The 11,423-nt window shown below is 38.2% G+C and overlaps 1 non-coding gene across 1 annotated transcript; it reads left to right on the top strand.

Annotated features, from left to right (window-relative positions):
- The first annotated feature begins 2,945 nt into the window (after positions 1–2,945).
- On the top strand, positions 2,946–3,056 carry LOC129648030 (U6 spliceosomal RNA). Its single transcript, XR_008712635.1, has one exon. It is a non-coding gene; the product is annotated as a U6 spliceosomal RNA (small nuclear RNA).
- Positions 3,057–11,423: the final 8,367 nt, after the last annotated feature.

The raw sequence follows: 11,423 nt of genomic DNA, 5'->3' as shown, positions 1-11,423 counted from the left end.
GGAGCTTAGTTTTTGAACCATCTCCAAACATCTCCTCTTTGATACTAGAACTAGACCTTCATGCTTCCATGATGTATTGTAATATTTCAGAAATTATTCCTGGCCCTACCTTTGGCCAACAGAAGCATAAAATCATAGACCCTTGCAAGTGTCATTTTAATATTACTTTTCCTGTCCATTCTTTGTAAGTATGCAGATTTTAAGACTGAAGTGAGCAAGAATTGAGTTTGGACAAGAGAACTGATAAAATAGAGATTTTATCCTAGTGAATGAGATCAGAACATGATTCTTTTTCCAATTTACCAGAAGAGTGGTAATTTAATTAAGGATAAGATATCAGCATTTACTAGGTTTTCTCTGCTCTTAGTTAGTTTAAAGGGTCATGGTAAATAAGAATAAAATGGTTATTTAAAATTAGGTGATGGAAATACACTTTCTAACACCATACACACAAATGAACTCAAGATGGATTAAAGATCTAAACATAAGACCAGAAACTATAAAACTCCTAGAGGAGAACATAGGCAAAGCACTCTCCAACATAAATCACAGCAGGATCCTCTATGACCCACCTCCCAGAATATTGGAAATAAAAGCAAAAATAAACAAATTGGACCTAATCAAAATTAAAAGCTTCTGCACAACAAAGGAAACTATAAGCAAGGTGAGTAGATAGCCTTCTCAGTGGGAGAAAATAATAGCAAATGAAGCAACTGACAAATAATTAATCTCAAAAATATACAAGCATCTCCTGCAGCTCAATTCCAGAAAAATAAATGACCCAATCAAAAAATGTGCCAAAGATCTAAACTGACATTTTTCCAAAGAAGACATACAGATGGCTAACAAACACATGAAAAGATGCTCAACATCACTCATTATCAGAGAAATGCAAATCAAAACCACTATGCGGTACCATTTCACGCCAGTTAGAATGGCTGCTATCCAAAAGTCTACAAGCAATAAATGCTGGAGAGGGTGTGGAGAAAAAGGAACCCTCTTACACTGTTGGTGAGAATGCAAACTATTACAGCCACTATGGAGAACAGTGTGGAGATTCCTTAAAAAACTGGAAATAGAACTGCCATATGACCCAGCAATCCCCCTGCTGGGCATACACACCGAGGAAACCAGAATTGAAAGAAACATGTGTACCCCAATGTTCATCGCAGCACTGTTTATAATAGCCAAGACATGGAAGCAACCTAGATGTCCATCAGCAGATGAACGGATAAGAAAGCTGTGGTACATATACACAATGGAGTATTACTCAGCAATTAAAAAGGATACATTTGAATCAGTTCTAATGAGGTGGATGAAACTGGAGCCTATTATACAGAGTGAAGTAAGCCAGAAAGAAAAACACCAATACAGTATCCTAACGCATATATATGGAATTTAAAAAGATGATAACGATAACCTTGTATGTGAGACAGCAAAAGAGACACAGATGTATAGAACAGTCTTTTGGACTCTGGGAGAGGGTGAGGGTGGGATGATTTGGGAGAATGGCATTGAAACATGTATAATATCATATGTGAAATGGATCGCCGGTCCAGGTTCGATGCATGATACAGGATGCTTGGGGCTGGTGCACTGGGATGACCTAGAGGGATGGGATGTGGAGGGAGGTGGGAGAGGGGTTCAGGATAGGGAACACATGTACACCTGTGGCAGATTCATGTTGATGTATGGCAAAACTAATACAATATTGTAAAGTAATTAGCCTCCAATTAAAATAAATAAATTTATATTAAATAAATAAATAAATTGACACAGCCAAAAAAAAAGTCGATGCAGGAAGGAAATGGTATCTCTATTAAGTGGTAAATATTAATAAATAGATACATATAAACAACAAAAAAGAAGATGTGGTACATACATACAGCAGAATATTACTCATTCATTGAAAAGAATGAAATAATGCCATTTGCAGCAACATAGATTGCTGCATATGCTAGGTCCATAGATGGACCTAGAGAGTCATGCTGAGTAGATTAAGTCAGACAGAGAAGTAGAAAAATCATACAATATTCCTTACAGATGGTATCTAAAAAGAAATGATACAAATGAACTTAACTTGCAAAGCAGAAGGAGACTCACAGAGTAAAAAACAAACTTATGGTTGCTTGAGGGAAGGGATAGTTAGGTAGTTTGGGATGGTCATGTGCACACTAATACATTTAAAATGGATAAAAACAAGGACCTATTGTATAGCATATGGAACTCTGTTTACTTATGTGGCAGCCTGGATAGGAGGGGAATTTGTGGGAGAATGGATACATATATATGTATAGCTGAGTCCCTTCATCAATTACCTGAAACTACCACAATATTGTTAATCAGCTGTACCCCAATACAAAATAATAAGTTCAAAGTGTGGGGAGAAAAGACTGCAAAAAAATAAAATAAAACTTAAAAAAAAAGGAAAATAAAAGAAGTGGTTCTCAAAAGGAAGACATATAAGTTGGAGAAGGCTTCCCTGGTGGCTCAGACAGTAAAGCGTCTGCCTGAAATGCGGGAGACCCAGGTTCATTCCCTGGATCGGGAAGATCCTCTGGAGAAGGAAATGGCAACCCACTCCAGTATTCTTGCCTGGAAAATCTCATGGATGGAGCCTGGTAGGCTACAGTCCATGGGGTCGCAAAGAGTCGGACACGACTGAGCAACTTCACTTCACTCATCAATTAAAGAGCTTGTTGTGACAGGAAAGGAGAATAATGCCTTGTATAACACAGACGTATTTGTGTGCATATATTTCTGTGCAAGTATACATGTGTTTTGCATAAATATATGCTTAATTCCTTCATGGAACTTTGGACCTTATAAAATTCAATTTTATAAGAGGCAGTAAATATAGCAGAATACCCTAATTCCTAATGTAATCGATCATTTATTGGTAGATGACTAACTATATGATTTTTTGTTTCTGTTAATTGTTATTCATGTGTTTGCTTTGGTAGCACATATATTAAAAAACTGGAATAATAACGAGAAGATTAGCATGGCCTCTGCCCAAGGATGACACACAAATCTGTGGAACCTTCCATATTTTTCTGTAACTTCAAGGGGTGGGACTGGAAGGATGGTGGGAAGGAGGTTCAAGAGCCGGGGGACATAGGTATACCTATGGCTGATTCATGTTGATGTTTGGCCGAAAGTAGTACAGTATTGTAAAGCAATTACCCTTTGATTAAACATCAATAAATTCAATTATTAAAACTGTTATTGGGGATCATATAACAGGATCAGATATCCATTGTATGACTAAAGAGGGTCTGACTGGAAACTGATGGTGTCAATTATCATTGGTTAGTGATTCATTAACTTTATAGTTGAATGCTGCTGCTGCTGCTGCTGTTAAGTCGCTTCAGTCATGTCAGACTCTGTGCGACCCCATAGACGGCAGCCCACCAGGCTCCCCCGTCCCTGGGATTCTCCAGGCAAGAACACTGGAGTGGGTGGCCATTTCCTTCTCCAATGCATGGAAGTGAAAAGTGAAAGTGAAGTCGCTCAGTCGTGTCCGACTCTTAGTGACCCCATAGACTGCAGCCTACCAGGCTCCTCCATCCATGAGATTTTCCAGCCAAGAGTACTGGAGTGGGATGCCATTGCGTTCTCCGACTCAGTGTCATAGCAAGCTATAATTCTTGTCTGCCTTCGCTTTTAAGTGGTATAGTGCCCAAACTTTGAAACAGAGGCTGTTCCCAGAAGCGCACAGTCATGAGTCCTGCCCAGGGTTTTTGTTCCTGATGCTGGAGGCTTCTGTTTGCTGGTCACTAAGGCTGAAATTTTCTCTGCTGAGCATTCTCTGGGTCTATCACGTGCACAAGTCTTTATATTTTGGTTTTCTAATTTGCTTCTCTTATTCTTTTGACCAGACTACCAAGTCCCTTTATAATTTATTTTTCAGACCCTTTGTGCTTTGATCTTTCTGATGCTCATTAGTGTATTTGCTTCCATGTCTACCTCTCTGAGTAGTATTCAGCATCTACATAAACCCTACCCTATTTTCTTACTGTCTGAATGTTGTCATTTAGCATCAGCATAGTTTTATGAATTTCATTTTCCTTCTGGTGCAGTTTCTGGTACACAGCTTAAGCTGGTTGGCTCACATCTAGCTTGTTTGTGTTGTCTCCAAAAAATTAGAGAACTCTGCTTTCTTTCTAGGATAAGGCCCCTTGTTTTGATACCATTGCTAATTTTCTGTGATTTCCCTTCCTGCCTCATAAGCTTTGTCTTTCTCAATCTACTTTAACTTGAGTACCATGTGCCTCTCTGTTGGTATTACTATTTTAAATCAACATCAACCTAGTATAACATAGAATTAAAGGGAATAAAATTACAATAGTATTAGGAATAATACATTCCCCCAAATCATAATCCAGTAATGCTCCCAGTTTTAAATGACACATACAGACTGAAAGTGAGATGATAGAAAAAGATATTCCATGCAAATGGAAATCAAAAGAAAGCCAGATTGGCAATTCTCATATCAGAGAAAATAGACCTTAATTGAAAACTATTATAAGAGTTAAAGAAGGACACTAACAAATGATTAAGGGATCAATGAAAGAAAAGACATAGCAATTTTAAATATCATTTACCCATAATAGAGCACCTCAATACATAATGTAAACACTAACTGACATAAAAGGAGAAATTGACAGTAACACAATAATAGTAGGGCATGTTTTCACTGCACTTATACCAATGGACAGATAATCAAAACAGAAAATTAATAAGGAAACATAAGCCTAAAAGGAAATATTAGAGCCAACAGACCTAATTGATATCTCAGCACATTCCATCCAAATGCAGAAGAATACACTTTCTTCTCAAGTGCACATGGAACATTCTCCTCATCTTGGGTCACAAATCAAACCTCAGTAAATTTAAGGAAATTGAAATTATATCAACCATTTTCTCTGACCACAACACTATGAGACTAGATATCGATTATATGGGGAAAAAAACTGTAAAGAACACAAACACATGGAGATTAAGCAACACATTTCCAAATAATGAACAGGTTACTGAAGAAATAAGGGAAATCAAAACATAGCTAGAAACAAGGAACAATGAAAACATGATGATCTAAAACCTAGAGGATGCAACAAAAGCAATTCTAAGAGGGAGGTTTATAGAAATACAAATTGTACCTCAAGAATCACATTGAATTGACAATCTAACTTTACATATCTTTAGCTCTTTTTAAATTTCTCTTATCAGTGTCTTAAAGGTTTTGCATAAAATCTTTCAACACCTTGCTTAAGTTTATTTCTAAGTGTTTTATCTTTTTTAGATGCAATAGCAAATGGGATTGTTTTCTTTATTCCACTTTCTCATAGCTTGTTGTTGATACATAGGTAGGCAACTGAGTTTCGTATATGGGAATATAGTAAACATAATGTATGCTACATCTTTAAAGAATAGACATTTTCCCACAAATAAGACATATAGATGATCAAGAGGTATATGACATCATGAATAATCAAAGGAAATGCAGATCAAAAGCACAACAGATATCACCTCTTACCTGTTTGAAAGGCTAGTACCAAAATGTAAGAAATGACAAATGTTATTGAGGCTGAGGAGAAAAAGGAGTGCTTATGTACTGTTGGTAGGCATGGATACTGGTGCAACTCCCATGGAAACATACTGTGGAGGTTCCTCAAGAAATTTAAGAGAACTGTTATGTGATGCATTATCTCACTTCTGGATATATACTCAAAGGAAATGAAGTCATTGTCTCAAAGAGAGATCTGTATTCCCATGTTCATTGCAGCATTATTCACAGTAGCCTTGTATAGAAACAACAATCTTTCAACAGGTGAATGGATTAAGACAATGTGATGTGACATATATAGGTAAATACTATTTAGCCATTAGAAAAAGAAAGAAATCTTTTCATTTGTGGCAACATGGATGTAACTGGAGGGCATTACGTTAAGTGGACTCAGTCATAGAAAGACAAATACCATATGATCTCAATTATAAGGAATCTCAAAAAAAGAAAAAAAGATGGAACTCAGAGTAGAAAAATGATTGCTAAAGACTGAAGGATAGGGGAAATAGGGAGAGAATTTTAAAGGTTACACACTTTCATGTATAGAAAATTAATAATGTCTGAAGATCTAAATTTGAGCTTCATGATCTAATCATGAGATCTAATCATGAGTTTGAGCAAGCTCTAGGAGTTGATTATGGATAGAGAAGCCTGTGCTGCTGCAGTCCAGGGGGTCACAAAGAGTCGGAAATGAATGAGCAACTGAACTGAACTGAGGATCTGATGTATAGCATGGTTACTGTAACTAATAACATTGTGTTGTATTTTTAAATTGTCTGAGAGAGTGGACATTATCAAGTGGTATCACTGACTCGATTGACATGAGTTTGAGTAAGCTCTGGGAGTCGGGGATGGACAGGGAAGCCTGGCATGTTGCAGTCCATGGGGTCTCAAAGAGTCAGCCACGCCTGGATGACTGACTCAACTGAAAAGAATGGAACTTTCCTGTGTTCTCTTCAAAAAGCAGAAGTTAAACATGTATGGTGATGGCAATGTTACTTAATAGAAAGGGAAACTTGTTTCTAATCCATGCACAAATGGGGGTGGACAAGATGACGAGGGGTAGGTGGAAGTGGGGTACACCTCTCTCCACCAACGCATCAAGAACGTCTAAAGATGCAGCAGTTCTCACAGAAGACCAGGTGAATACTGGCAGGACTTGCTGACTACTGAGAAAGAACACCGGATCCATACAGAACTTGGTAGGACAAAGGAAAGAAGGGATAAGGAGGAAGGGGAAAGAAGGAGCAGAGCAAGTGGGACCAGCCTGAACCTGGGGGAGAGGGAGCTGAAGCACAGGAGAGAGATCCCCATGTCCATGGCCATCCACTGGGACGGGGGAGGCATTTGAAGTTGTTGGGGAGTGAACTAACTAATCTGTGACAGTCTGAACAGAGTGAGAACCACATAGACAAGCCATGCTGCAGCCTTTCATACCTCAGACAGGGTTGTAAGTCCACTGGTGTCCACGGAAGCTGGATGCTGGAGCCATGGAGATTGTGGAATGATCCCGGGGTGAGGACGCCTGTTGACCATGGGGAATCAGCCTGATGGGATGGGATGGAGGAAATCTGCTGCATGGAATGCTTCTTAAGGAAAGCCATGAGGCCATAAAAGTAGGGTTCAAATGCCTGTGGAGTAGAGCTATCTCTTTCTTCATGCTGGTACCTGTAGGGTGAGCAATAGAGAAAGACTTCAGTGAGGGTGGCCCTTGAGTGCCTGATGCACTAAGCAATGGAGAATTTTGAATGTCTACCCTATTCTCTAAGTTTTGGGTTTAAGCATCATAATGTTTTTATGAACTTAAATTTCTTCTGGTAGAGTTTCTGGTTATCAAATTAAGCTAGTTCCTCACATCTGGCTCTTTGCTGGTGTTTCAAGAAACTTTCAGAACCTTCCTTCCTCTCAAGGCCATACTGACCTTTACTTTACTGCCAATGTTGACTTCCCATACTTTCACTTCTTGCCTAATATATTCATTCTTTCTCTACTCACTATAAACTTAGCAGTAGGTGTTCCTATTGGTATTAATACTTATGATAAATTATTAACCTGATGCAGTAGAGAATCAAAAGGAATAGTTATAGCAATAATAATAAATTACCCCCAAATTATAATCCATTAATGCTCCCATTTAAAACTGGTTTTCTATCTATGTATTATTGAGGTATCTTAACTCATTTTCTTTACTAGGTGGCTCAACTTTGAAATGAAATATAGAAAACAATGGAGTGGTAAACTCTGGAAATTACTTTCCTTTTGATATGCCTCATTAGTAAGAATACAAATATTAGGGTTTTTTTTTCCCTCCAGTGGGGCTTTTCCTAGTACACATTATAGCTCACTGTGGGATGATTGCTATTGATTGAAGAATGTACACTGTGAACCGTAATTGTCAAACAAGTGAGTTGAGATGAGGAAAGTAATGCCAGGAATACACAGGCTTTTGTTGATCTAGAAGGAAAACCTTGCTTGTCTCTCATCTACAGTCTAATCTTCAGATTTATTGAAACTCTTACTTTTATTATGCTCCATTAAATTTTTGGATTATTTGGGGTTTTTTTGCCCTTGAGTTGAATGTCTCATGTATTTTTGGATGTTAAGCCCTTATCAAATATATGATTTAGAATGTCTTCTGTCAATCTGTAAGTTGCCATTTGATTTTGCTGATGTTCCTTTGTTTGGAGTTGGATGTGGTCCCACTAGTTTGTTTTTGCAGTTGTTGCCTTTGCTTTTGGTGTGAAACCCAAAAAACAGTTGCAAAGGCCTATGGCAAGAAGATTTCCTCAATGTCTTCTTCTAGGAGTTTAATTGCTTAAAGTCTTATGTTCAAATTTTTGATCCATTTTAATTTGATTTTTGTGCATGGTAAAAGACAGGGGTACAGTTCCATTTTTTCATAAGACTATCCAGTTTTCCCAGTGCCATTTTTGACAAGCTTGTCCTTTCCCCACTGGATAGTCTTAGCTCCTTTTTCATAAGCTAACTGACAATATATGGGTGTGTGTTTCTTTCTGGCTTCGCTGTTCTGCTCTGTTGATCTATGTGTCTGTTTTCGTGCCAGAAGCAAATCATTCTGTTTTGATTACTATAGCTTTCTAAAACAATTTGAAATCAGCAACCCTAGTCTCGAAATTTGTTCTTCTTTCTCAAGATCACTTTTATCTTTGGTGCTTTGTGATTTAATACAGCAGAATAGACCAAGAGGAGATGGAAAAAATACACAGAAGAACTATACAAAAAAATATCTTAATGACCCAGATAATCACAATGGTGTAGTTTCTCACTCAGAGCCAGAAATCCTGGAATGTGAACTCCAGTGGGTCTTAAAAAGAACTGCTGCCAACAAAGCTAGTGGAGGTGATAGAATTCCAACAAAGCTATTTAAAATCCTGAAAGATGGTGCTATTAAAGTGGTCCACTTAATATGTCAGAATATTTGGAAGAGCCAGCAGTGACCAGAGGACTGGAAAAGGTCAATCCTCATCCCAGTTCTCAAGAAGGGCAGTGTTAAAGAATGTTCAAGCCACTGAACAGGTGCACTCATCTCCAGTGCTCGTAAGGTTATGATCAAAATCTTCCAGGCTAGGCTTCAGCATAATGTGAACCTAGAACTTCCAGATGTTCAACCTGGCTTTAGAAAAGGCAGAGGAACCAGAGATCAAATTGGCAACCTTTGCTGGAACATAGAGAAAGCAAGGGAATTCCAGAAAATCGTCTGCTTCATTGATCTCACCAAACTGTGTGGATCACAACATGGAAAATTCTTAATGAGATGGGAATACCAGACGAACCTCACCTGTCTTCTGAGAAACTTGTATGCAGTTCAAAAAGCAACAGTTAGAAGCAGAAAAGGAAAAATAAACTGGTTCAAAATTGGTGAAGGCATCCGTCAAGGCTGAATATTGTCACCCTGCTGATTTAACTTGTATGCAGAGCATGTCATGCAAAATGTTGGACTGGATGAGTCCTAAAGGCGGAATCGAGATTGCTGGGAGAAATATCAACAACCTCAGATATGTGAATGATACCATGTTAATGGCAGAAAGCAAAGAGGAACTAAAGAGCCTCCGATGAGGGTGAAAGAGGAGATTGAAAAAGCTGGCTTAAAACTCAATATCAAAAAAGCTAAGATCATGGCATCTAGTCCCATCATTTACATGCAAATAGAAGGGGCAAAGGTGGAAGCAGTGAGATTTCCTCTTCCTGGGCTCTAAAATCACTGTGGATGGTGCTGCAGCCACGAAATTAGAAGACAATTGCTTCTTGGCTGGAAAGCTCTGACAAACCTAGACAGTGTGTTAAAAGCAAAGACATCACTTTGCCGACAGAGGTCTGTATAGTCAAGGCTATGCTCTTTCCAGTAGTCATGTGCACATATAAGAGCTGGACAGACAATAAAGAAGGCAGAGTGCTGAAGAACTGATGTTTTCAAACTGTGCTGGTGTAGAACACTCTTGAGAGTCCCTGGGGCACCAAGGAGTTCAAAACCAGTCAACCTTAAAGGAAATCAACCCCATGTACTCTTCGGAAGGACTGATGCTGAAGCTGTAGCTCCAATACATTGGCCACCTAATGTGAATAGCTGACTCATTGGAAAAGACCCTGATGCTGGGAAAGATTGAAGGCAGAAGAAAAAGAGGCTGATAGAGGATGAGATGGTTGAATAACATCACTGATTCAAAGGGCATGAACTTGGGCAAATTCTAGGAAATGGTAAGGGACAGGGAAGTCTGGCGCGCTGCAGTCTATGGCGTCAGTAAGAGTCAGACATGAACAACAACAACAGTTTTATACAAGTTGTAGAATTTTTTTGTTTGTTTTGTGAAAAGTTTTGAAATTTTGAAAGAGACTGCAGTGATATGTAGATAGCTGTGGGTAGAATGGATGTATTAACAATATTAATTCTTCCAGTCAATAAATATGAAATATGCTCCTTTTGTCTGTTTTAAACATTTCCTTCATGAGTGTCTTGAATATTTCATCCATAGATCTTTCAACATCTTGCTTTAATTTATTTAAGTATTTTGTTTTTTGATGCAATTGTAAATATGATTATTTGTATTTCTGTAATGTGTTTTGGTGTATGGATATGTAACTGAGTTTTATGTATTCAAATACAGTATACAAAATGCATGCTATTTTTTCCAGAATAGACAGTTTTTTCTCTAAATAAAACAATTTTTTATCTGGGCAGTTTTTTATCTGTATCTTTCAAAACTCTGCAATCCCCTGGGTATATACTGGGAGAAATCTCTAATTCCTTAGTCCTTGGCTTCATATCAGCACCACAGAGCATTCAGTATGGATGAGGCTTTGGGTTACCTTAGACAAGTCAGTCTCCTCGTTGAGTGCCATGGTCTAATGCATATGTTCTCCCAAAATTCATATGTTTAAAATCTAATCCCTAAAGTGACAATTTTAGATGGTGGGACCATTTGAAAATAATTAGGTCATGAGTTCAGAACCCACATGAAGGCAGAGCCCACATGAATGGGATTAGGGCTCTTGTGAAAGAGACCTGAAATAATTGCTCATCCTTCTATTTAGGGATATGTCCTGGAAGAGGCCCTCACTCACTCAACCATGCTGGCTCCCTGATGTTGGACTTCTAGCCTCCAGAACTGTGATAAGTAACATCGTTTATAAACCACCCAGCCTCTGGCATTTTGTAATAGCAGCCTGCATGCACTAAAACACTGGACATGATTAAGTGGGAAAAAAAATAAAATATTGTCAATCTTGTTTTCCCTTCCTAGGTCATAAATGTGGAACAGGTAGCATAGATATTCAATTCCAGTGTCACGTGATAACATACTCCATAGAATTGTAAATTTCTTTCAAATTGTAGTTC

The sequence above is a fragment of the Bubalus kerabau genome, chromosome 3 (assembly GCF_029407905.1).
Source record: "Bubalus kerabau isolate K-KA32 ecotype Philippines breed swamp buffalo chromosome 3, PCC_UOA_SB_1v2, whole genome shotgun sequence".
Lineage (NCBI taxonomy): Eukaryota > Metazoa > Chordata > Mammalia > Artiodactyla > Bovidae > Bubalus > Bubalus kerabau.
The sequence above is the reverse complement of the archived record's forward strand: the minus strand, read 5'-3'. Positions and strand labels throughout refer to the sequence as shown.